This window comes from Helianthus annuus, chromosome 12, assembly GCF_002127325.2.
Source record: "Helianthus annuus cultivar XRQ/B chromosome 12, HanXRQr2.0-SUNRISE, whole genome shotgun sequence".
Lineage (NCBI taxonomy): Eukaryota > Viridiplantae > Streptophyta > Magnoliopsida > Asterales > Asteraceae > Helianthus > Helianthus annuus.
Window position 1 is genome coordinate 64471706 of NC_035444.2, and position 26383 is coordinate 64498088.

Here is a 26383-nt window from a genome sequence, read left to right on the forward strand (position 1 = left end):
TGGGGAGAATGTAACAACCCTCACTAAAATTAATATTTAGTATGATAATTATGCAATAAGGAGACCCTAATTAAGTTTAGTATGATTAATTAATCAGTTAATCAATATTAATTAAACTAACAAGATTAATTAAGCTAAGTAAGGTCTATTAAAAATAGATATATATGAGGTCGTATAAGAACGTTTAATATTAATAATAAAATATATTATTTTTTTTCCCTAATCCGTTTTTAATGAAACTTAGGTTAAAACGTAGATAAAAATATGCTCGTTCTAAAGACATATTCGTCGTTTTATAAAACGTTATATTTTAAAAGTTATACAAGAAAAACGAGTTAAGCAGCTGAAATAAAATAACTAAGCTAGCTAGCTAGCACGTCAAGCTAGCTAGCAAGCACGTCACTTGATCCCACATCGACCAGAATATCAAATTGAGCTGCCTGCCTGCTTGCTATAAATAAGAAGCTTAGGATTCATTTTTCTTTGCTCAATTCTTTTCTTCTTCTCTCTATACGTTGGTGTTCTAACCAATAATTCCTCGATCGCTATTACGATTGAGTTTCCGGGATTAATATATCCAAGGAATGCCTAAGTGCCGCCCACATTGGGTTATGCTTTATCGATCGTCGGTAATCCGATGAATGAGCCGAAGCATTGTACTTTATCGTTATCAATAATTCGATAATGAGCCGAAGTACTATACTTTATCATTTGTCATTTTGATAAATGAGCCGAAGTATTGCACTTAGACATTCATTAGAAATTGATCTCGGGAAATTATCGTAACTGCTGTATTGATCATTAACCCGGTTTTTATGAAATTCGTTAAGGTTCGAATCTCATGACTACCGTTAAGGTTTGATTTGGGTTTTACACCAATACGTATTCTATTCTGTTAAACTACCAAAAACACTCCCAACTACACCCTTACAATCAAACAAACTATTAAATCATCAGAAGATCCATAATAATAAAGTACATGCTTAATTATCGGGAAAAGTAGAATCAAGAAGTTTGTTAACTCAATCCTGCATGATGATTTGTGAGTTATTCTCTTTTTATAAATTCTTTTATCACAATACTCCAAATTATTTTCAGAAGTATAACTTACAGTGATTAAGTTTATGTGAATCACCAAGTTACAGCCGGTATGTGGGGTATTGTGCACATTACTTGATAATCGTCACCATTGGGGCAGCCATTGGGTGATATGACCATAATCACAGATACCATTGGACGTATGGGCCAATGGATCGAGTGGTAAAGTACTGTGGGTAGTTGGTTGATATCAGGATACATTGTAAAAGATCTTATCACTGTGAATTATAATAAATGTGTCGTTTTCAGTAAAATGAATAATTCACTCAGTATTTCCCGCTGACAAAATCTTTTTAAAACGCGTTTCAGGTAATTACAGTAGATTGGAGTAAGGATTGGATCCGGCACTAAAAGACTTCAAGGAGTGGCTTATTTTATTAATTAAATCAACTTAAGAAATATTCTTTTCATTAAAAGCTACCTTTGTAAAACTTGGAATTTATTCCATCCATTTAAATAAAATCCGGTGTTTCTAAACTCTGATATTTTTCCTAACTCACGGTCCTGATGAAATTTCCGCTGCAATGTTTTTCAAAATAATCACCGGTACCACTGGACTGCTCACGGCACCGATTCCGGCTAGATGGGGTCGGGGGTCGTGACACCTAAGTTTCACGTTTAACTCGTAATCGGTAATCTCGTGGTGAAGTCCGAATCTTGAACCATGTGTTTGTTTAGAATGATTTATGGGTCGGTTCAAGCTTCGTTTTCGCCGGTTGGAGTGTAAAAGAGTTGAAAGATTGGTGAAAACCCGTCTTTCAATCCTTTTCCACCGTGAAATGTTAAGATCTTTGGAAGATTTTAAGTTGTTTATGTGGAAATCGGTTAGATTCAAGCTATTCATGTCGGATTGATGTCAATCTTAGTGTTCTTCAAGAACACCATGACGACATCACCCAAGAATGCTTAGATCTTTGTGATTTCACGGTTGGAATTCAGATTTTGAAAGATAGAAAGATGGAGAATCGATCAAGGATCAAAAACGTACAAAGATTGGAGTGAAATACTTACAGGTTTGAGAGAAATCTGAGAAATGGCGAGAGTAGAAGGCTGGTCGGTCAGAGCTTTTCCAAAAGTGGAAAGCTTGACAAGGACAGCCCTATTTATAGGCTTCCAAAAGTGGAAAGGGTTAGCTGATCGAACAGCATCCCTGATCGAGCGGCTGCCCGATCGAACAGCCTGTTCGATCGGCTAGCCTGTTCGATCAGGTTGCCCTGTCCGATCGGCTTGCCTGGTTTTGAGTGTTTCGCGACGATTTTTGATATTTCGATTTCGATAGATTGAAGAGTAAGGTAGGATAGAGTTTCTATTCAAATTACTTTCAGTCCCAACTACTATATCTGACATACAAGCATCCTTACAACCTATTTTCAAAGTCGGTTTCGATTGTGTTTGATTATCCTTCGAGTCTCGATTGATTTGATTGATTCACCACACCTTTTAACATAAAAGTAACATGCACAAGTAACACGTAAGGCACACACACACGTATAAAAGCATTAAAATTATCCACACTTGAGTTCGATGATTGATTTGATTAGCTTGATTATTGATTGACTAGCTTTATTGCATTGTTACTTCCTATCATTCACAGTCGGTCGTTGATTCACAGTTCGATTATCGGCCGATTAGTTTGATTATACAACACTTACTCCACATAATATGAAAATCAAAATGAAACTAAAATGAAATTAATCTTTATTGATCTTTAATTCCAATAACAGTCAACTCTTGACTTTGACTTTGACTTTTGGGAAAACACGGGGTGTTACAGATTTCTTGTAAGCGCACGAGTAAAGATTGGAATTGCAAGAGGATGAACAAGAGCGATTATCCTAGATATGAAATTTGTGAACGTCTTAGTTATTGATAAGTTAAATAAATAAATTATTTAGATATTATATTTTACATTTTACCCTTGAATGTTATAAAATAGTTGTAAGGACTTTGTTAATTTAAAGGTGTTTAAAATTAGAAATAGGACGTATTAACTATCAATTATTATGGTTTATTATTTATTTTTTTTAAAGAAAAGAATTTAAATAAAATCTGGTTTAATTGAGAATGGGTTTAGTTACAGAAATACTGAAACTATGAGTCAACATTCTTGTTTAATTGAAAATGGCAAAAGATAAAAAAAAAAAAAAGGTGACATGAGTAACAGTTCATCATCTTCTTTGTTTAGAACACTTAGAGCATACGTAGTGGGGCGGTATAACCCCCCATAGCGCTGCCACGGCGCCGCAAACACCAAAATGCGGGGCGCTATGCAGGAAAAAAAGGGAAGCCGCGCGATGATTTTAGCAGCGTTATTTGATGAAGATTTTTAATATTTGACCGTTGTCAAACGGTCATATTTAAAAAAAAAATTCAATTTTTTTTTATTTTCACACTATAAATACATTCCAACTCTTCCATTTTTTTTACAAATCAAACTCAAATATTCTCTCATTCTCTATATATTTTTTAAAAAGTGTTGAAGCTACTCTCACCCTATTCAAAAAAATGGGTTCCCCGTCGGAAGACTCTTTCACCGAAATTTACCGAAAATTTTTTTTTCCCGAAGAAGACGCGGCCGAGGAAGAAGCGGTTACGAGTGCATGTACTTTTGTGATACAAGCATTTGAGCACATTCGGCCTACTCCCCCTCCACGACCCATCTTGCGACGCACCTATATCTTGCGAGATCGTGAAGCCGCGAACGAGCGTTTGATGAAAGACTATTTTGATGCGACACCGGTTCACGGACCGAATGTTTTTAGACGGCGTTTTCGGATGAGCCAAAGGTTATTTTTGCGCATTAATAATGATTTGGAAAATAGGTATGATTTCTTTAAGCAAAGAATGGACGCGCGAGGATATTTAGGTTTCACCTCAATTCAAAAGGTCACATCCGCCTTACGTGTATTATCATACGGAAACACGTACGACATCAACGACGAGTACTTGAAGATGGCGGAGAAAACAACCCGAGATTGCTTGGAACATTTTTGCTATGGTAATTTTTATTGTCTTTTATTTATTTACTTTTATATATTTATTTTTTAGTAGCTTACTAGTAAAACTTATATATATTAAATTATATTTTAGGTATATGCCAGTTATATGGAAAACGTTATTTGAGACACCCCACTTGGAACGACCTTCAACAAATATATGAGGTGCATCTAGAAAAGCATGGAATACCCGGCATGATTGGTAGCTTCGATTGTCGTCAGTGGCGTTGGTATAATTGTCCAACCGCATGGCGAGGTCAACATACACGGGGTGATCAAAAAGGGCCAACTTTGGTATTACAAGCTGTTGCGTCATACGACCTTTGGGTTTGGTCGGCCTTCTTTGGTGTAGCCGGGTGTTTTAACGATATTAATACGTTAGAGGCTTCACCATTAATAGAGGGCTACATTTCTGGAACTATACCAAAGGTCGGTTTTCATGCAAACGGGAACGACTACGAGCATGGCTACTACTTGGCCGATGGTATCTACCCGGAGTATTCGATTATTGTTAAAACGTTTTCTGAAACGTTCGATGAAAAAAGAAAGTATTTTAAAAAATTACAAGAGTCTTCGAGAAAGGATATCGAGAGGTGTTTTGGGGTTCTACAGCAACGATGGCATTTTCTCAGAAATCCTTGTCGCATGTGGCATAAGGATAGAATACGAATGACCATGTATGCTTGCATCATTTTGCATAATATGATCGTTGAGGATGATGGAAGAGCGATATGCCAAAACTATATTCCAGAAGATTTAGTCGAAGGAACCCAAGCAACAATGGAAGAGAGACTCGCAAATGCCCAGCCATTGCGATCTAGAGAAATACATAACACGTTGAAGGCGGATTTGGTTGAGCATGCTTGGGTGATTCGTCCAATTCGATTCAACAGTGATCACGACGAAGATTCCGAGGAAGAAGAGGTTGAGGAATTCGAAGACGGGAACTTTGAAGACGTAGGTTTGGATGCTGGAGAAAACGAAGAGGAAGAAGGAGAGAACGAAAATGAAACCGAAGAATAAATTTATTTTTTAGGTGTAATTTTTTTTTCTTTAACTTTTTTTTATTTTAATGTATTGTTTTTTATTTAATGGAATGTTTTTTAATTTTATAAAACTTAGAAATTAATTAAAAAAATGAAAATTAAATTAATTGAGTAATGATGACAAAGGGGCTTTATGACTACGGCCTCAAATTGCATAACGCCCCATAAAGCCCCTTGCCGACGTGTCATGCCACATGTCGCATAACGCCCCCAAAAGGGCTATATGACTACACATGGCCTTACAATATAACTCCACAAACAAAAATCACATTTCTGATCGAAATCGTTTTCTTTATTCATCTGCTTGATCCATTAGTATAGAAATAAAAGAAAACAAATAGCTTGAGTTAAAGGGTTATACCCGACGTGAACCCCGGTTCTCGCGACGGTCTCCGGCGTATCTCCGACGTATCTCCGACGTCGCCTCCGATCTCCGGCGAGCTCGGTTCGCTTCGGCAGAAACCTTGTTCGCTCCGGCAAGTGTGAGGGTTATTCGAAAAGGTATTTTTTTTTCGTTTATGTGAGTCATCAGGATCATCTTCCTGGTTTAGAACAAAGACAGTGAGTTGAACAAAGGTACGAACAAAACAAAAAAAAAAACCTCTGTTGTAATTCCTCGGATTTGGTTAACACTGTTAGTCGTTCACATATAACAGAAGTAAATTGAGTCGAAGAAAAGAAAAGAGGGATACCGAATCGAGTGAAGTGGTTCCTGTCAAAAACTATGGTCGTCTTCTCCGATCACCGGCGATTGATTGAGGTTTCCGGCGACGTGTATTTTTCTCGTGGAAGGTGTTGTGGTGTCGAGATGTGTGGGTATGTCGTTTACGTGATGGTGTTTTGGTTTATATAGTGTTCAAACGTCTCATGAATTAAGGAAATGAGATATGTAATATAAAGAGTCAAGATTCATTCATCACGAAAAATGGAAACACGTAACTAGGGCTGTAAACGAACCGAACGTTCAGCGAACAGTTCGTGAACCGTTCGGCGGGAAGTTCGTTTATGTTCGTTCGTTTAATAAACGAACGAACATGAACAAGAAATTTCGTTCGATTAGTTAAATGAACGAACATGAACATAGGTCTCGTTCGTTCACTTGTGTTCATGAACGTTCGGTAAGGTGTTCGTGAATATGTTCATGAACATTCGTTGATTTGTGTTCGTTTATGTTCGTATGTTTGTGTTTTAATTGAAGATCTTTATACTTACATATATTTTATGTGTGCTTTTTATATCAATAAACTTTTATTTATTTTATTACCCTAACAATTAAACTAGGAAACCCTCTTTCACCTTGTTTATGCATCATTTCCCATTCATTTCTCATTATTTACATCGGCGAATATGATCGACCCCCATTCCACAATAAGGGATTCAATTTCGAGTGCTACTCTCTGAGCCATCTATCTTTATCCTTCGCCAAATTCGTTTGCGTTCGTGAACCGTTCGCGAACACGCTTATTTCCTTAATGAACGAACACGAACATAAAATCTCGTTCGGTAAGTGTTCATGAACCGTTCGTGAACACATTTATTTCCTTAACGAACGAACACGAACAAGGCCTTGTTCGTGTTCGTTCGGTTCGTTTACAGCCCTACACGTAACCGATTGTAATCCCGGAAAATCAGCGAGAAAAAGAAAAAAAAAAGAATGGAAATAGACAACTGTTACGTATGGCTTTTGGCGGCAAATGTTTTTCATAGAGGGGGCAATTTTGACCCAAAGCCTTCCAAGTGGGTCAGTTTGGGTTGCTTTTAAAATTATATGGGTTGGTTTGGGTAAGATATTTTAACAAAATGGGTCACTTGAAATTCCACCTTGTTATTTTCGGGTCAAAGCGGGTCGAAAACATTAAATAAATGGGTCGATGTGGGTTAGTGTCTTAAAGAAACAGGGAAGGTTTCGGGTCGGAATGGGTTTCGAGCCAGCACAAGTATTTGCACGAGACGGGTAACGGGTTTTAGATCGGAACGGGTTCAGTTCAAATTGAGTTTCGGGCCGAGACGGGTTTCGGCACGACGTAGTTTTTGGATCGGAACGGGGTCGGTTCGGTCGGGTTTCGGGCCGACACGGGTTTCTGCACGGGACGGGTTTCGGATCGCAACGGGTTTTGTGCCGACACGAGTTTCCGCACGGGACGAGTTTCGGGTCGGGACGAGTTTCGTACTGTTTCGAATCGAACCATTTCGATGCGAACCGTTTCGACCAGTACCATTTCGACCCGCACCGTTTCGAATCAAACCGTTTTGACGCGAACCGTTTCGACCCGTACCGTTTCGACTAGTACCGTTTCGAATCGAACGTTTCGACCCGTACCGTTTCGAATCAAACCGTTTCGACGCGTACCGTACGTAATATGTATGCGTATAATACGGTTCCAATTCGCGAATTCGCTGCATCAATTCAGCGCATCATGCTATTCAATTCTGCGAATTTCCTGCATCACTTCATTGAATTTCCTTTTTCAATTCACTGAATTTCGTTCGCCATAAGAGCGAATTTTTAAGGTCAATACGTACATGGGTGTTGGTAAGAAATTCTTGTTGACGTTCTCTTCTTTCATAATCATTAGTTCATTTAGTTAAAACATAAAACAGAAACAGTTGATAGTTTTGTTACCGATCATGAACTTCATTACTACATATGCTGTTAGTTCTCTTATTATAAAGCTGCTGATCATGAACTTCATTACTACGCTGCTAGTTGTTGTTAATAGCAAAAATTAAAAAACTGAAACAGTCTATATGCTATATGCTGATAAAAAAACAAATCTTTTGACTTCTTATTATAAAGTTGTTAATCATGAATTACTTCATCTTTGTTATACAGTCAGTTAGTCTATGTATCATCTCTATGTATTATAAAAATGTACAACTGTATAACAACTGTACAATCTCTCTTTCTTTTAAAGAAAGCAATTTTTAACTAACCCGACACGACCCGAAACCCGTTCTGACCCGACAAAATTGCCCCTGATGTACAATCTCCCTCTTTTTTTAAAGAAAGCAATTTTTAACTGACCCGACCCGAAACCCGTTCCGACCCGCACCCGTTTCGACTCGGACCCGTTCCGACCCGAACCCGTTCCAACCCGAACCCGTTTCGACCCGAACCAAAACAACCCTTTTTTTGTAATTGACCCGTTTTGACCCGAACCCGTTTTGACCCATGACCCGACCCGACCCGAACCGAACCGACCCGTTTGCTAGGTCTAGTTTTCCTTAATCCCTACAAGAATAGAATAACAGTTTTCATTATTTTCTTTACATAAAATGGATTTTGAGTTTCAAAGGTGTCACCAACAGCCTTTTTATGTAATTTTAGCTTTGTCTAAGGTTTCTTTTCAATAAACAACCAACTTAACCAACTTTGTTATTATTTTTAAAACTTTTAGATATCAATACAATATTAATTAATTTAAACCAATAAATGAATAAATAACTGAGTTAAATCTAAAGAACAATTCAACGGTTAATTATTTTGCAAAATTTTCAAGGTTCGAAGGTTGGGATTCGAAATTTCAAACCGGGTCGGATTTTGAAAATCCATTTTTTTTACGGATGTTACAATGAAAGTGCAGAACCCCAGTCTGTTGGGCAGAAATTGGGGAAAAGCAACTATCTGGACCTGAGATAGTACAAGAAACCACTGATAAGATTATTCAAGTCAAGGAACGACTGAAAGCAGCATGTGATCGACAGAAGAGCTATGCTGATAACCGACGCAAACCATTGGAAATTCAAGCAGGAGATAAAATATTACTGAAAGTTTCTCCTTGGAAAGGAGTGGTAAGATTCGTCAAAGAGGAAAGCTAAGTCACAGGTATATTGGACCTTTCGAGAATATTAGAAGAATAGGACCTGTAGCCTATCAGCTACAACTGCCAGAGGAAATAGCAGGAATACATGATGTATTTCATGTATCTAATCTCAAAAAGTGTCTAGCTGATGAATCACTCGTAGTACCTCTCAAGGATATAGAGGTAAATGAACAACTCAAGTTTGTAGAAAGGCCTCTACAAATTGAAGATAGGAAAATCAAGAACCTCAAGCATAAGAGATTAATTCTGGTCAAAGTAAAGTGGGACTCCAAAAGAGGACCCGAATACACATGGGAGCTTGAATCAGAAATGCAAAAGAAATATTCGCACTTGTTCCAGTAGATCTCGAGGACGAGCTCTAAAACAAGGTGGGGAGGATATAACAACCCTGAACCGACACCCTCGATAATTTTTCCGACGCCCTAAAATTATTTAAAATATCCCAAAATATCATTTAATACACCCCGTACGTGAAAACCGAGCCCGAAATACAACATAACATTAAAAATAAACAAATAAACAAAGAAAATAGGGTTCAGGCGGGCCGCGTAAGGTCACACTTAACCTTTACGCGGGTCGCGACAGCTTGATGATCAGGCGAGCCCCGGTGCGGCCACGTGTCAGCATCGTGTCAAGCCTAGTGGTGATCCGGACAAGCTACGCGTTGACCTAGCTTTGACGCGGGCCGCGTAAGCCTTGTGCTTATTTTACGCGGGCCGCGAGAGACCCAATTTTCAGCCCTATATAAAGGAGGCAACGGGCCTTCAGTCTGCTCGTTCAATTTTCTTTTCTCGATCTTAATTTCTGAATAGTAGAAGTAATACCCGGGCATTATACCCCCCTAATTAGCGAGGTTCTGCTACGATGTAAGTATTATAACCCCTGGATACGTATTAGATACTCTGCCCGATTGATCTAGGGTTCCGTAACGGCTGTCGTGGTTCTGCCCGACGTAGTCGTTGGAATGCCGTCTCGGGGAGGGTATTACTAATGTTAAAATGGGTTATTATACTAACACACGTGCATTTGTGTAACTTATAGATTAATTCCAGGAAATCCTTACTGAAAACTCTAAAACAGCAATCTGAGTAATCTCTTTTTTTTTTTTGTTAACAGTTTTTATAAAACCTTAACTATTTTACAATGCAATTTAGCAGTGATTGAGTCTTTGTAATTCTACGATTACTGCCGGTATATTGGGGTTTTGTATACAAAATGTGAGTAACGTTACCATTGGACGAAGAGTTAGCCAATGTGTAATATGACCCACAAGTCAGGATTGACAGTACTGAATGAGTAATTGGGTAGATATAAACATTGTAATCGCCCTCAATACTGTTTAAATTGAATTAATATTTCTTGATTAAACTGGGATTCACTCACCAGTATTTCCCACTGACAAAATATTTTTAAAACGCGTTTCAGGTAACACAATGTGAAAGCCAATTAGAAGCCAGCTGGACAGCACTGAAGGCTTGGAAAAGTGGCTATAAAAGTTACCTAATTAAAAGAAAGTGTTTATTTCAATAAAGTGGGATTTATCCCTGTAAATCAGTTTGTAATAAAAACTTGGGTTTTACCCATGTATTTAATATTATAAAATGTGGTGGTTTACTCTGATTTAATATTTCCTAACTACGGTCCTGATGAAAATTTCCGCTGCCAAATTAGACAATAACGCGATACCACCGAAACTGGCTCGCGGCCGCCCGTTCCCGGGGATTAGGGATCGGGGGTTGTGACACTACGGGATCCCCGATTATGCATCTCCAATGGATTACCTATAAATTCTATCATTACAGGGTTGAGACAATATCATTGATAGATCAACGACATAAATTTCACTTACGACCTTATGAGTTTATGACCGATAGATTACTGGCGGAACTTTCACCAACGTAGGGTAGACGTTGTGGGGTCAGGGAAGGGCCAGTGAAGCCCAGCCCCGTCCGGGAACACCCCCTTCCCCCTCAATCTGGTGAGAAAAACCTCGGTGAGCGGGAACTTGTCACCGATTGACGGGGAGATGGGGAGGAATGATTGTTTTTTTCAGGTTTTTGTGTGTATGTATTTCATGTATTTTATTTTAAGTTATATTTAAAACTTTCAAATATATTTGTTTTGTTTATATATCTTTTATTTTAATTTATATTTAAAACATTTCAATATATATATTGTTTTAAAGTTTAATTTAAATTAAATTAATTTGGTTTTGGGGAATTTAGAACGATACCGTACAATTTGGGGAAACGAAAAATAGCTGATGTGACACAGATGCGTAACACGGGAAAATCTAGGAAAAACAGGACGACGCCCTCCACCTTTGGTGACGGAGTTTTCATCAATGATATCTAATTTATATTCAAAAGATAAATAAATAAGTAAAATATTTCAATTAAGTTTCCGAAAAATAAACAAAATATGTTCAACAATTAACAAATTATCTAAGCAAAAGAGTGGGAAGGTCTTTAGATGAGGTTGGTCCTAGCATGAATCCCAGCAAGTGTTGGCTTAGAAAAAGTAGAGTCTGCCCATTATCCTTCTTTTTGATAATGCATTCGTTCAGCCTCCAACCTCGCATGAAGTGAAGCAAATCCGCTAGCTCGCTCGAAATATATACAGTTTAGCTTTAGTGGTTCAGTTTATAGTTTTGAGCTTGGAACCAACCGTTCAACATTTATTATTTATTAATAATGTATTAAATTCATAAACCATTCTTATCATTCTAAAAAAACTAATGCAAATATATGCTTTAAAAACGTAAAAAAATGGGTTATTGGATTTTAATAATCTTAAGTTTCACTTGTTGGTCGATAATAATCTCAACTTTAAATTTTCACTCATACGATCCCAACTTGTAAAAGATTGGCCCTCATTGATCATTTTCTAACATGTAAGAATTTGATATTCTCAATAGATTCAAGTGCACATGGAGACTCATTAATTGATTTAAGTGTACCTATGTTAAAAAAGGATCAATATGGGCCAAGTTCTTATAAGTCGGGATCGTTGAAGGAAATTTTTAAAGTTGAGATTATTATCAGCCAACATGTGAAACTTACGATTATTAAAATCCAATTTCCAAAAAAAAATCAGTTCAAAATTGAACCACCAAAACAAGTCGGTCTGCTCGACCTAACCAACCAAGTCGAATTGATTTGCCTTCTAGAATATTTTATTTAAGTCGGTCAAACCGGATCGGGATCACCCCTAGCATAGCAAGAATCATGAGTTGACCAACCGAAAAGGCGTCCTTTACTTCGGCCACCAGCCATCTACTCCGGCCGCACGCGCACTCACATAGTTGTGGCCTATGGGTGATAAGAGGTCTAGCACATATTTATCCTATTAGATATGAGAATTTATCTCCTATCATTCACAAATACAAAAAGAACTAAGGGTATGTTTGGTACGGTGTAATGGAATAAATGAGGGAATGGAATGTACGGGATAATGGAATGGACAAAGGAATGAAATGGATCATTACATTCCATAGGAATGAATTAAATCGGCGATGGGTGAGAAAAGAGAAATGAATTAAATCGGCGATAGGTGGTGGCTAGTGGCAGTGGCAGCGATGGGTGGTGGCGGTCTGCGGTGGCAGGTGGCGGCGATGGTGGTCGATGGTGGTGGCGACGATGGTGGGTGGTGGTGGTCGACGGTAGCGAGTGGTGGCCACGGAGGATGGTGGTGGTGGTCGGTGGTGGCGGGTGGCGGCGATGGTGGTCGATGGTGGTGACGACGACAACGGTGGGTGGTGGCAGCGGAGGATGGTGGTGGTGGTCGGCGGTAGTGGTCAGGGTGGCGGTGGTTGACGATGGCGGGTGGCAGCGATGGTAGTCGATGGCGGTGGCGGCGGGCGGTGGAGGACGGTGGTGGTGGTGGTCGGCGGAGGTTGGTGGCGGGTGGTGACGACGGCAGGTGGTGGTGGGGGCAAATGGTGGAGGTGATGGGCGGTGTTTGTGACGTAGGTTGAGAGAGGGAATGGAATGGAAAAAAACAGGGAGAGTGGATGGAATGAATTTGAGGGAATGGAATGACTTATGTAATGAGTGATTCCATCGTTGACCAACCAAACACACTTTTTTCATTCCCTCGCAATAGTTCATTCCATTCCACCTCCCATTCCTACATACCAAACACTAGCTAAAGAAGATTAGTTTATGGAATTTTTCGACAACTAACATCTTAGAATCAAATATATCCATCAATGTGTTAAATGAATCACCAAGGGATAATCCGTCACAAATTTTTTTCATTTAAGTCATTGATCTGCCGGTGATTTTTGTCGCCACCTCATGTGTTAGTTATTTTAGATACACAAATTAGCATTAGCTAGTTCATGACAAGTTATTTATGTGTTAATGTTCTACATTATATATTTGGAGAAACTTATGCCAATATGATGCTAAGAAATGATCATTTTCATATCTTCCTTTGACGCGTAAACATGCCAAGAAATGATCATTAACAAAGCATAAAACCACAGGCACATTGTAATCCAGAAGATATGGAATCCGTGTGACATATATCAAGTATCTCTAAGCTTTGTTTACTCAAGAAACTTGTGACCAAATGATTCACATTCAGAGCTAGAAAATAAATTATACCAATAATGTAAACCATAAGCATTAATCGACAAGGTGTAGCTTAAGATGTTGAAACAAAATTGTAAGAACCTATATGTGAAAAGAGTAGGTTATATTTAATTTCATTCAATTTTTATTTATTTATAAAAATATGCAAAAAGATAAGTGAAGAGACTACCGAGTGTATAGTGGTTCTAGGGGATGTCAACAAATCCTCCTTACGTCCACTTGTTGTTGGTCCTACATAAAGTGTTGTTCTTCATTATTGTTTCTCTAAATTGGTAGAGGTCACTGTATGCAAAATGCCTCATTGAGATGATAGAGATCACCATTTCAGCGTCTCACTAAGAGCATCTACAACGCTGGTCAAAGTTCAAATCCAGACTAGTCTAGTTAACATGTCACATCATTTCAAATCCCACTTTTTTTCTCACAACACTAAACCATTCTAAACCTCTACATCACAATCCACTTTACACACTAAAAAGGTTTGTGAGTAGGTGGTCCCCACAATTCCAAACCAAGGTTGTCTGGTGGAAACAAACCGGACCACCATGGTCAAAGGCTCACAACGCAAGGGTAGTCTGGTTGGGTTGGTTTGTTTGTTTTCAGACTTGCTTTTAAATCTAACTAGTAGATGCCTCGCCCGCGTTGCGAGGCGATGGCCGAATAATTTTCAACCAATTAAAAAAGACCACTATAATTTTGCTGGGGAAAAAAAAAACAAAAACGATGATAAGACCGTAATTTCGAGCTCAGGGGAAAACTATAATTTTTCAGGACTAATGAGCCAGTGTTAGGCAACACCTTGACACGAAAAAAAATAAAATCGAGTAAACCAATTAAAACAAAAAACCTTTATAGTTTTGGTAAAAAAAAACTAAAACGATGGGAAGGACGTAATTTTTAACTGAGGGCCAAATCATAATTTTAATTCAGGGATAAATCTTAAACTAAATGGACCAACAGGCGAGTGCCAGGAAGTTGCCGGCACGACTGTGATTTTGCACTGGGGGCAAACTTGTAATGTCACCAGGAAGGCAAAATGTTAATATAAGTTGAGGGTAAATTCGTAACCTGGCTGTGAGAAAAAAAAACTAATGGCGAAAGTATCAATTTATACGGGGCAAAACCGTAATTTTTAGCTGATGGGAAAATTAATCGTAACCTGGCTGTGAGAAAACAAAAACTAATGGCGAAAGTATCAATTTATACGGGGCAAAATCGTAATTTTTAGCCGATGGGAAAATTAGAATTTTTAGCCGGGAGTAAAAGCGTAAATTTAATTTTAAGCGTGTGCAAAAACATAACTTTGAACTGATGGCAAAATCGTATATTTAAGGGAAAAAAAACTAATGGCAAAAGTGTAAACTGAAACGGGTCAAATTCGTAATTTTTTACCGGGGGCAAAATGTTGATACATATTTGTGGACACGACTCACGGAACGAGAACTCGAAGACCAAAGACCATCGAAGTTCGAGATGAGTTTACAACTATAGAAGATAAAGACAAAGCTACAGCCAAGGGGGAGTTTGTTGATGCACTTATGTCTGTACTTTGTCTGTATTCGGTCGCAATGTAAACGATGTCCGTGTTAGTGTTGTAAGTTGACCAAGTCAACCGTCCTCCTGGTTTGACTTGGCTCAACAGTTAGAAATTTGTTTGTAAAGTGTCTGAGTCGAAAGGTGGGCCATCGAAGGATAATGTATATCCTTCGATGAGCTCGAAAGATGTCAACGAAGGATACTGATGGACTTCGAAGGATATGCTATCCTTCGAAGTATATATGGATCCTTCGATGGCAATTGTGGTCGACAGATAGTCCTTCGGACAGTCTGTCTAATCCTTTGACCAGACCTGCTGTGTGTGGGTATAAATACCCATGTAGTGTGTTGTGTTAGTAAGGGACTTGAGAGGCTTGTGAGATAGATGCACACATAGAGAGAGCTTGAGAGCATTCTATCAAAACACACACACACACACTAGAGAGTTTGCAAGTTAGATTTGTAAACATTGTGCTTGTAACCGGAACCTTCATTCGTATTAATACAGTGGTGTTAATCGGTGAATCCTTGTGTGTTTGTGTTTATGCTTGTCTCAACCCGGTTTGCTTGCTAGCTTGGATTCCGCACTCGCTAGTGGGTTTGTATAACAAGGTTTAGGTTCGTCATCCTCCGAAGAGGGACCTACAAGTGGTATCAGAGCTAAGGCTCTTTACCTTGTTTAAAACCGGGTGTTTTTGTTCAAGTCTTGGGTTGTTTTTTTTTCGTCAGATCTGGAAAACCCAGTCTCCGTGTTCTTGCTGTGTTCTTGAAGATTCTTGATATCTTCATACTTCGAAAGATATCTTCATATTTCGAAAGATATCTTCATATTTCGAAAGATCAACTGTTTCGAAGGGTCAACCACCTTTTTGTCTCGAAAGATCAAGCTAAAATCTCGAAGGATATTCACAGTGTCGAAGGGTCAACCCAAACAGGTTCGAAGGGTCAGATCTTTTGAAAGATCATCATTATTTCAACAAAGTCAACGAAAAATTTACTTTTCAAAGGACCGCCAATTTTATCGACTGCTGTGCACCATCATTGTGTTGTTTGTGCACTGCCCAAGATATTAGAGAGACCTACAAGGCCCATGATCTTAAATTAAAAAAAAAAAGATATTTTTGAAAGACATCTGTTGTTTGGTTGTGCACCGCCCATGTGTCTCAATCAGATGTGAATTCTCGGGTCTTGTAACAGCCCCCAAGTGACCAACAAATAAAAAAAAAAAAAAGGGAATATTTATTGGTGTGTGGGAACCGCCCAAGTCACCCAATAACTTTTGGTTGTGTGTTGTCACCGCCAAATTCCACTGCCACAAGAAAACAAAAAAAAAAAAATAATAAATAATAAGATATTGGTGGCTGTGATCACCGCCCAAGACAAAAAGGATCTTTGATTGTGCACCGCCCAAGTGACCCAATGGGCTGTGATTGTTTGTTGTTTGTATTCAAGACCCAAGGAACCGCCCTATTTGACCACTGAAATTGTTTGTTTGCTGTTGTAGTCCACCGCCCACTTTCACAAATCATTGAGCATATCCATTCACCGCCTCAATTATCAAAAGAAAATAAAAAAAAAAAAATGTTTTGTTGATTATTGATCGCCGCCCAAAGTGTCTAATAACCATCAACCCTTTTCACCGCCCCCAATAGACAAATTGCTTTTGTTGGCTGTTGACCACCGCCCAACAAGAAATTTAAAATAATTTCGTTTAGATTTCCAACATCGAAAGATATTTGATCAACATTATCTAAACATCATCTCGAAGGATCAAAAGGATTAAAATAAAAAACATCAGATATTTGTTGGTGTGTGGGAACCGCCCCAATAAACCAGTAATTGGTTGTTTTATTGTTAGTATCACGGCCCAAGGTTCACGGCCCATGTGCTTAAATTAAAAAAAAAAAAAAAAAAAAAAAAAAAAAAATCATTGTGCACGGCCCACGTTTAGAAAATCTCCAAAGCCCAAGAGCTGCGAATCATTTTTAATTCGTTTGTATCAACTTACGAAATATCATCTTTCGAGACCGGTTTTGTGTTTGTTTTTCGTGTGATCTTTCGGTTGATCCTTCGACAGTGGAAAATACACGTGTACAAATTGTATCTCCATCAAGGGCCGAATCTCCCACATCATCTCGAATTACTGCAGAAATGGGAACAAACGGTCAATGGGATTCATCCGCATGGTCTTTGAATACGAAATCATCTGATACGCAATCATCTGCTTTTCGATCTGCAACAAATTGGTTTGACAATCCAATACAAGCTCTTGTAAAGTCAGCTCCAACCACAGACTTGTATGGAAATCCATTACCCCCAGTTGGTTTACAACACCATCGTTCTACTGTAGAACCATCACCTCTTGATCCAAAGAACAGTAGTCAGAAAAAATTGGCGTTGTATGCTGAAATTGTCAAAGATGCAAGCAATGGTGAATCCTCGGGAAATGATGACAGTTCTGAACATGACAGAAGTTCAGATGAAGATGTTTCAACTTCAGTTGAGGGTGATACAACTTCAAGTTCAAGCGAGAATGGATCTGAATGTGAATCATCAAGGGAAGTTATTAATTCTGATGCAGAAAAGCCAACACCTGAGAGTGATTCCAGTCAGGTATGTGATTCTAAACCTGATTCTATTTCTGCTGTTGTTGAATGTGCTAAATGTCTAGAATATGCAGAAAAGGAAAGTCTTTTTGACATCACACACAAACACAATCAAGAATTGATTGTTGATCTTGCTAAAGCATCTGAAGCTAACTTCTTTTTAACCAAAAATGAAAAAGAGTTTAAAGAAACAATTAAGTCACTTAAGCATGATGTTTCTGAACTTCAAAAGGCTGTTTTAAGAAAACAATATGCTAATAACAACTTAATTGACACAATTGAGAAACAGATGGTTGAGCTGGCCACAGCAAAGTGTGAATGTGAAACAATCAAGCAGAAATTGGAAAGTTATTCCAATTCCCGCTATGTTTTAGATCACATTATTGATGTGCAAAAGAAGAAGAAGGATGAGAAATTCACTGGGGTAGGATTCAAATCATGTCCTCCTCCAATGAATCACAACTATTCCAAGATGCCTGATCACGAGGAGATGCCTCGGTTTAAACCTAAAGTGCAACTCAATCTCGATGAGTTTGCAGTAGGCCTTGGGTTCAAAGCAGGTGCATCATCCTCGGGGCAGTCTGAGTCTGAAAAGGTGGAAACTTCATCGTTTGTTAAGGAACAGAGTCCTCCGATCATTGAGGATGCTGATTCTTCAGACGATGAATCTGGAGAAAATGAGAAACCACAGTCTAACTTGGTTGCACCTGAAATTCCAATTGAGAATCACATCTTGTGTGATCCCCCGGTGAAACCAAGTAAGATTGAAACACCAAAGGCAATGAAGCCAAATGTACCTAGCATTGAAAAGAATAACTTGTTGTATACGCTCAAGGGAGACAGTAAAATTTATTCCGACAAGGATTTTCCAATCAAAAACGTAAATCAAGAGTTAATTGAGAAAATTTTTGAAGGAAGAACTGACAAGTTTTTGGGAAACAAGGGTAACAAAATTACAGTTACTCAATGTGAACCCGTTCCGTGTGAAGTAATTAGAAAACAATATGGAAATCAAAAACTGTCAACTGAGCGAAAACAACAAGTGAATTCTGGAAAAGGTAAAGGGCAGGTACAAGAAAAGAGAGCTCAAAGCAAGAATGCTCAAGCACCAAAGGTTCAGCAGCTTAAAACTGAACAACCAAGGGTTCAGCAACCTAAGGTTGAACAGCCTAAAGCTCCTCAACCTAAGGCTGCACAACCCAAAATTATACAATCTAGGGTTGAGCAACCTAAGGTTCCTAGGGTGCAAAACAAAAGAGCTCCGGTCAAGAAAACAGAACAGAAAATGAACTTTGTTGAATCAAAGGGTACGGACAAACTGGAAACATTTCAAAATAAATCTAACATTGAATTCATAAAACAAGTTAGAATTTTAAAGCGAAATGATGAGAACAATTATACCCAGCACACAAATGGATGTGACTTAGGTCCTAGCACATCTAAATCACAAAGTTCAGTTTCTGGTTCTCAGTCGGGTCATCAACACGTTTCTCCGAGGTTTGTAGAGCGGAGAATGTGTTTTGAATGTGGTACAATTGGACATATAATTCGAAATTGTCCATATCTTCATAAGTTGAAAGCAAAGGTTGATGATCCCCGTGAACAAAATCATGCCGCCCAAGAGAATAGAAAAGGCAAACAGGGCGAAAGCAAGAAAAAGGATCGGAAGATAAACTTCGTGAAATCAAGAGGGACTGATAAAATTGATACTTTCAAAAGCAAATCCAATAAGGATTTTGTTAAACAAAGTAAAATTTTGAAAAGAAACAGTCAAAACAACTACACACAACACACAAACGGTTGTGATGTAGGACCAAGTACCTCAAGATCGCGAAGTTCATCATCCAGCTATTACAATTATGATACTCCGAGGTTTGTTGAGCGGAGATCATGCTTTGAATGCTGTGAGTATGGACACATCATTAAGAATTGTCCATATCTCACCAAGAGAAAGTCAAAAATTGATGCATCCCATGGTAACACTTACCATAAAAGATCTGTTTCACCAAAACAGGACCCTCGTCTTGTTAAACAACGAGAAAAGAAACAGAAAAAGAAACAAAGAAAAGAAGTTGAAAAGGCTTTGAAACCGAGGGTTATCCAAACAAAATCTTTTAAATCAGATGTTAAACATGAAAAACAGAAAGAGATTTGGATACCAAAACCGGTAACTGTTTCAGGGGGAGCTACATCAATTCCGAATCATCGGGAAATGGATGTTACAATCCTCGATGATGACGGACGACCCAAGTCTGTGAGGGCTTGGGTCCCCCTCTCCAACTAATCTCTGAATGAGTGTGCAGGATGTTCCAGGAGGAACTATTGATAGTTTTAGGATTGTTGATAGTGGAGCGTCCATGCACAAGATTGGCGACATATTACTCCGAAATATTGTTATATCTAGGAGAATGTTGTTGTCATTGATGGAGAGAGAGAGGAAAGAAAAAGAGAAAGAAGAAGAACGTGGTTGAATGAAGTTGCAAAACTCGACCAGATGAAGAACGCGCCAAAATTTGGTTGCTATGGTTTTTAATCAGGTTCTCAGGAAAGAATACAAGGAACGATGTGCGGATGCCGTGGTGTAGATTGAACATCCACACACCGCTTCTCAAGAGGAAGACAACGACCTTCGCTGGTGTAATGTGGAAGACCAGCCGGAACAAAAGGTTTTTGATCATGTTGCTGTGGAGAGATTTCTTAGTAGCTGCAAAATCGACTTTGAAATCCACACCGGGTGGATATCCAGTTGGGAGAGCGCTCAGATTCCGTGCAATGCATGAAACAGTTGCAGGATACGGTTTTAAATTTCTAACCTCTCCTTTGCTTGTCGATACTTAAGCTGCTTTATGAATTATATCGTCTCGTACAGCACTCTTTGGCCTGACACGTTGATCTCGCATATCACCTCACACGTGATTGTTTCTCTATGAAACTCGTCAATGTTGTTATGGTCCGCACCGCTTACCGACGTGCCAACTGATTTTCCCAAAATTCGATAAATCTTTTCTGATAAAAAACTTAATTTGGGTAACCGGCATTAAGGTCAAGCAAGAGTAAAACCAACATCGGAAAATCATTTTTGTAAATACTTTGTGTTTTTAAATTTGTCTTAGTTTATTGATTTTAGGGGGAGTAAATCCAAAAGTCTGAAAATCCAAAAACATCGAAAAATTTCAAAAACCCAAAAACAATAGAAAATCAAAAATGAGTTTCCTGGCGAGAAAAAGAGAAAATGATAGTACATCAGTGGTCTATCCAAACCTCTTTAAACCCTAAATGAAAAACGATAAGTAGCTCTATATAAGATGTATCGGTAGGCTCACAATCATTTTAAAGTGTGCAGGGTGATATAAATCTTAAACCGACTGAAGACCAGGTGGGAACCATTCATTGGCATATGGTCTTAGTACCGAAATTTCGTTTGATAGATTGCCGAGGTTCTGAGATATTCGGTCTCTATGCTGCTTATCATCTGGGTATCATGGTTGCTTCTATAAATAGACTAAGTCTAAGATATTCCATGATACTATACATACGTGTAAATATTACATTCTGCATTCGACCTCAATAAGTGATCAACAATCACATGTCCAAATCAAATAAGTGATAAAATATCACATTTATCCGGGAGTCAAGTTCGTCTCTCTGCTGTACGGAAGTACTGACCTGTTCACGGACTTGCTCCTGTGCCCTCATGCATATGAAAATCAAGTTCCTCATCAATAAGTGATTATATCACAAAGGGCTTGTTTTCAAATCAAAATAAGTGAGAATCTCACATCATATACGGTCAAACAGATGATAATCGGTATACTCACCGGTAAGATGAACTCTCGTGCATACCTTGATACGGGAATGTGTCGTGATGTGGATGAACACCGGTCGGTAAGTATAAATCATACCTTAACGTATCCCCTAAACATGATTACATCTGATAAGTTGAGCTTAAGTGGACAACAATACCGATAATTGTTATAGAATGCTTATCTTAATGTTAACTAACTGAACAACAAGAGTGTTTTGGCATGACCGTACACTGATATGATTCTCTTACCCTCGAAACTCGCAAAAAGAATGTATGTATATATTTATTTACTGCTTTTAGTATTTACATTTAGAAAAGTCAAAAATACCAAAAAGATTTTAGGTGTGTTTTAATTTAAACTTTATAAAAGCCAAAAAGATTTTATTTCTATTTTATTTTCGATCGTACGATGTTGGAACTCGAGTCTTCGTTGCCTGAAACCTGAACGAAAACCAAAATGACTAAATCTTCATAAACGGTCGAAATTTGCATGTTTTGAAAGTTAGAAATTGAAAATGATAAATTTATTAAACTTTCAAACTGTCGGACGGTGTTTGATTGTGACATGGTCATCCGTATGTCACTTGTTTATGATTAACTATATTCCAAGCAGTTGTTCTCATTACGCGTTTAGATTTCTTGCATGTGCAGATTCTAAAGGCTAGGAGAACATGGTCGACGACAAAGCTTTGGAATGAAGACACGACATGAAGGCACTCAAATGATGACGATGATCGAGTTGCCGCTGGCCATCGTCAACACCACAAGGATCTCACTTCATAAAGATAAAGTATTTCACGAGCATAACTCAAGGGGGAGCTTATGTTAAGGGGGAGTTTGTCAACACACTTCCTATATGATACGGGTAGTTTGTTGATACACTCTCTGCTTTCAATACGTGAAGACTTTGAAGATTCTCCGACATTGAAGACATCAAAGGCGAATCTTGTGAGTAGTGTCCAAGGGGGAGTTTGTTGATACATATTTGTGGACACGACTCACGGAACGAGAACTCGAAGACCAAAGACCATCGAAGTTCGAGATGAGTTTACAACTATAGAAGATAAAGACAAAGCTACAGCCAAGGGGGAGTTTGTTGATGCACTTATGTCTGTACTTTGTCTGTATTCGGTCGCAATGTAAACGATGTCCGTGTTAGTGTTGTAAGTTGACCAAGTCAACCGTCCTCCTGGTTTGACTTGGCTCAACAGTTAGAAATTTGTTTGTAAAGTGTCTGAGTCGAAAGGTGGGCCATCGAAGGATAATGTATATCCTTCGATGAGCTCGAAAGATGTCAACGAAGGATACTGATGGACTTCGAAGGATATGCTATCCTTCGAAGTATATATGGATCCTTCGATGGCAATTGTGGTCGACAGATAGTCCTTCGGACAGTCTGTCTAATCCTTTGACCAGACCTGCTGTGTGTGGGTATAAATACCCATGTAGTGTGTTGTGTTAGTAAGGGACTTGAGAGGCTTGTGAGATAGATGCACACATAGAGAGAGCTTGAGAGCATTCTATCAAAACACACACACACACACTAGAGAGTTTGCAAGTTAGATTTGTAAACATTGTGCTTGTAACCGGAACCTTCATTCGTATTAATACAGTGGTGTTAATCGGTGAATCCTTGTGTGTTTGTGTTTATGCTTGTCTCAACCCGGTTTGCTTGCTAGCTTGGATTCCGCACTCGCTAGTGGGTTTGTATAACAAGGTTTAGGTTCGTCATCCTCCGAAGAGGGACCTACACAAAATTGAAATATTTAGCTGGGAGCATAAGCGTAAATTTATTTTTAAGCGGGGGCGAAAACATAATTTTTAACTGATGGCAAAATCGTAATTTTAAAGGGGATAAAAGCGTAAATTTCTTGGGCCAGTAGGGGAGTGCCAGGCAGCTGCCTGGCACTATTATGGCTGACGCCCTTTTTGTCCAATTGAATGGCGGCACTATTGCCGGCTGACGAAAGCATCTAATATTTGTAGTAGTTGGCAATGCGTTGGAGTTGTTCTTCTATGAATGAGATATAGATCGCATATTACTAGGGCTGTAAACGAACCGAACGTTCAGCGAACAGTTCGTGAACCGTTCGGCGGAATGTCCGTTTATGTTCGTTCGACTAGCTTAACGAACGAACACGAACAAAAAATTCCGTTCGGTTAGCTTAGCGAACGAACACGAACACAGGTCTCGTTCGTTCGACTACGTTCGTGAACGTTCGGTAATATGTTCGTTTACGTTCGTTCGTGTTCGTTTGATTATATCAAAAAAATAATAAATAATAAACCTTTTATCTAAACATATTGAAAACTTGAAATCCTATTTTTTTCTAAGTTAGCTAAAATTTGGACATTCTAAGACATTTTTGGGCATAATTATATCTAAATTAGTTAAACTTGATTCGTCGTTTGGTGGTTTAGTAGACTTCTTGTATTTTGATTTATCATTTGATGGTTGTATTTAACTACATATATCCAATGTTTAAGGATAACGGTTTTTTTATTTTTTTTTATTTTCAAGTTAAATGTTCGTTCGCGTTTGTTTGTGTTCGAGACCAGTGTTCACGAAATGTTCGTGGCAACTGAATTTCCTTAACGAACGAACACGAACATAAACTTATGTTCGGTATGCGTTCGTGAACATTTTAATTTCCTTAACGAACGAACACGAACATGGCCTTGTTCGTGTTCGTTCGGTTCGTTTACAGCCCTACATATTACTTGTACATAAAACTTTTGTAAAATAGTGTACAATTCAACCTCTTGGTCTTAATCTTTATCTTCTACTATCTCTTGGGGGGTAGGGGCGTTACACTAGTGATGGAATTCCGTAACTCACAACATCCAATCAAGTTCTACCACGTCATCGAGCTTCCCATTACATTGATTTTAGTGAAAATGTCCATCACTCACCACACAAACATCTACCATTGAAAAACAACCGAGCATGTGCAGCACCACAAACATCTTCACGCGTGATCATGAGCACGCGTTAAGATAACCACGCGTGAACTTTGGGACTGGCAGTGTTGTATAACGGCATTCACCGCGTGATCATTTCTTCACCATGGGACGCCCCGAATGACCTTATAGTTGATGAGATATCTGAACGGAAGATCATTTGGGAAAAGAGATTTATACTTTTGGGTTTCTTTAAAAGATATCTGAACTAATTCAAACTGATGTGTTTCATGGAACCAACCATTCTGACACACTATTGAAAACACATTCTATGTTTTATCTTATCTTGATCCCATGTAGGACAAAGATTTACAAAAAAAAAAAAAAACAAAAAAAACTCCTCTTTTTGCCTAAGACGCAACACACACACACACAAAAAAGACATTTCATAATTCTATCAATAGCAAAACTAAGTTAGTGTCTGAGGAAGGTAAGATGTAGAACCTCTACCTCATAGGAATAGATAGATTGTTTCCAATGAGACCCCCGGCTCGACAGCAGTTTTGCAACCTTGAATATAAGACGCATAACACTCAACGAATCGGGACAAAGGAAAAGGCATTTGTTTTTGTCATTTTAAAAATATGTTCACAACCTTCTTATGTATGTTTGCAGTTGGCTCAAACTATTGTCACACCAAAGGTGTCTATTTGCATACTTTAGGGTTTATAAACGCTGCGTATAGACCTATACGCAGCATATATAGTTCATAAAAATCAGTGTCTGACTGAGTTCAGTTCTGGTCTGACTGCTCCTATACGCTGCGTATAAGCCTATACGCAGTGTATATATAGGGTCAAAAAGACAATATTTTATAAATGTTTATAAAAAACACCCTTTATATACGCTGCGTACATAAAGGGTCAAAAAGACAATTATATAACATTAATCATTTTTATACGATAAATATTGTTTCGTATAGGTGTAGTATAGGTCACGTATTGACCTCGTATAAGCCTATAAGTCTCCTATAGACCTCGTATAGGCCTACGGATGTATCGTATCCTATAGTGTTGTATAAGTCTCATATAGGCCTATAGGTGTAGTATAATATCATATCTTATTGTATCGAATAATGTAGTATAAGTATCGTATAGGTCCCCTATAGGTCTTGTATATGCCTATAGGCATATACGGGTGTTGTATAGTATCCTATAGTATCGTATCGTATCGTATTACATCGTATAGTATAGTATAGTATCGTATCGTATCGTATCGTATCGTATAGTATAGTATCGTATCGTATCGTATCGTATCGTATAGCATAGCATAGGATAGTATAGTATACTATACTACATCCATACACTACAAGAAAAGACCACTATTGGTCGATCCACGTCAAACCCAAACCCCAGCCGTTGATCATTATTCTGATCTAATGGTTGGGGATTAAAGAGGCAATACCGGCGACAGATGATGATCAATAGCGGCGACACCCTTTCTCCGCTAAAGGTAGGTGACCCACTTTAATCCCCAGCCACACATATCTTATCCTGGTTAGCCAAATAGCGGCGACAGATAAACCAATAGCGGCGACAAGCCGTCGCCGGTATTGCTCGTTCCGTAAAAGACCTGCACAGCGCCATTTTCTTCCCTCCTCCTTCATTTTCCCCCCAAATCTCTGCGAACCACCGCCGTAGAACCGCGTTTTTTTCCCAAATCGGTTAGTTTAACTTTCTTTTTGTTAAATCTCTTCTCTATTTTGTTATTTACATGTTATAGGCTTTAATTTTTTATTGTTTTGTGTATATTTGTGTTTGTGGAAGAAAATTCGGATCACCACCATCTCTTCTCCGGTCACCACCTTCACTTCTCCGGCACCACCTCGTCTCAGCGGTCTTAGTCTACTTGAAACCTGAAAGAAACGGTTAGTTTTATATGTATGTTTTTAAAAGTTTAGAAGTTGTATAATT

The 26383-nt window shown here is 38.5% G+C and overlaps 1 long non-coding RNA gene across 1 annotated transcript; it reads left to right on the top strand.

The window, feature by feature from the left end:
• Nucleotides 1-4044: 4044 nt before the first annotated feature.
• On the top strand, nucleotides 4045-4247 carry LOC118484953. The gene is made up of 2 exons (XR_004875206.1): nucleotides 4045-4096; nucleotides 4189-4247. It is a non-coding gene; the product is annotated as an uncharacterized LOC118484953 (long non-coding RNA).
• Nucleotides 4248-26383: the final 22136 nt, after the last annotated feature.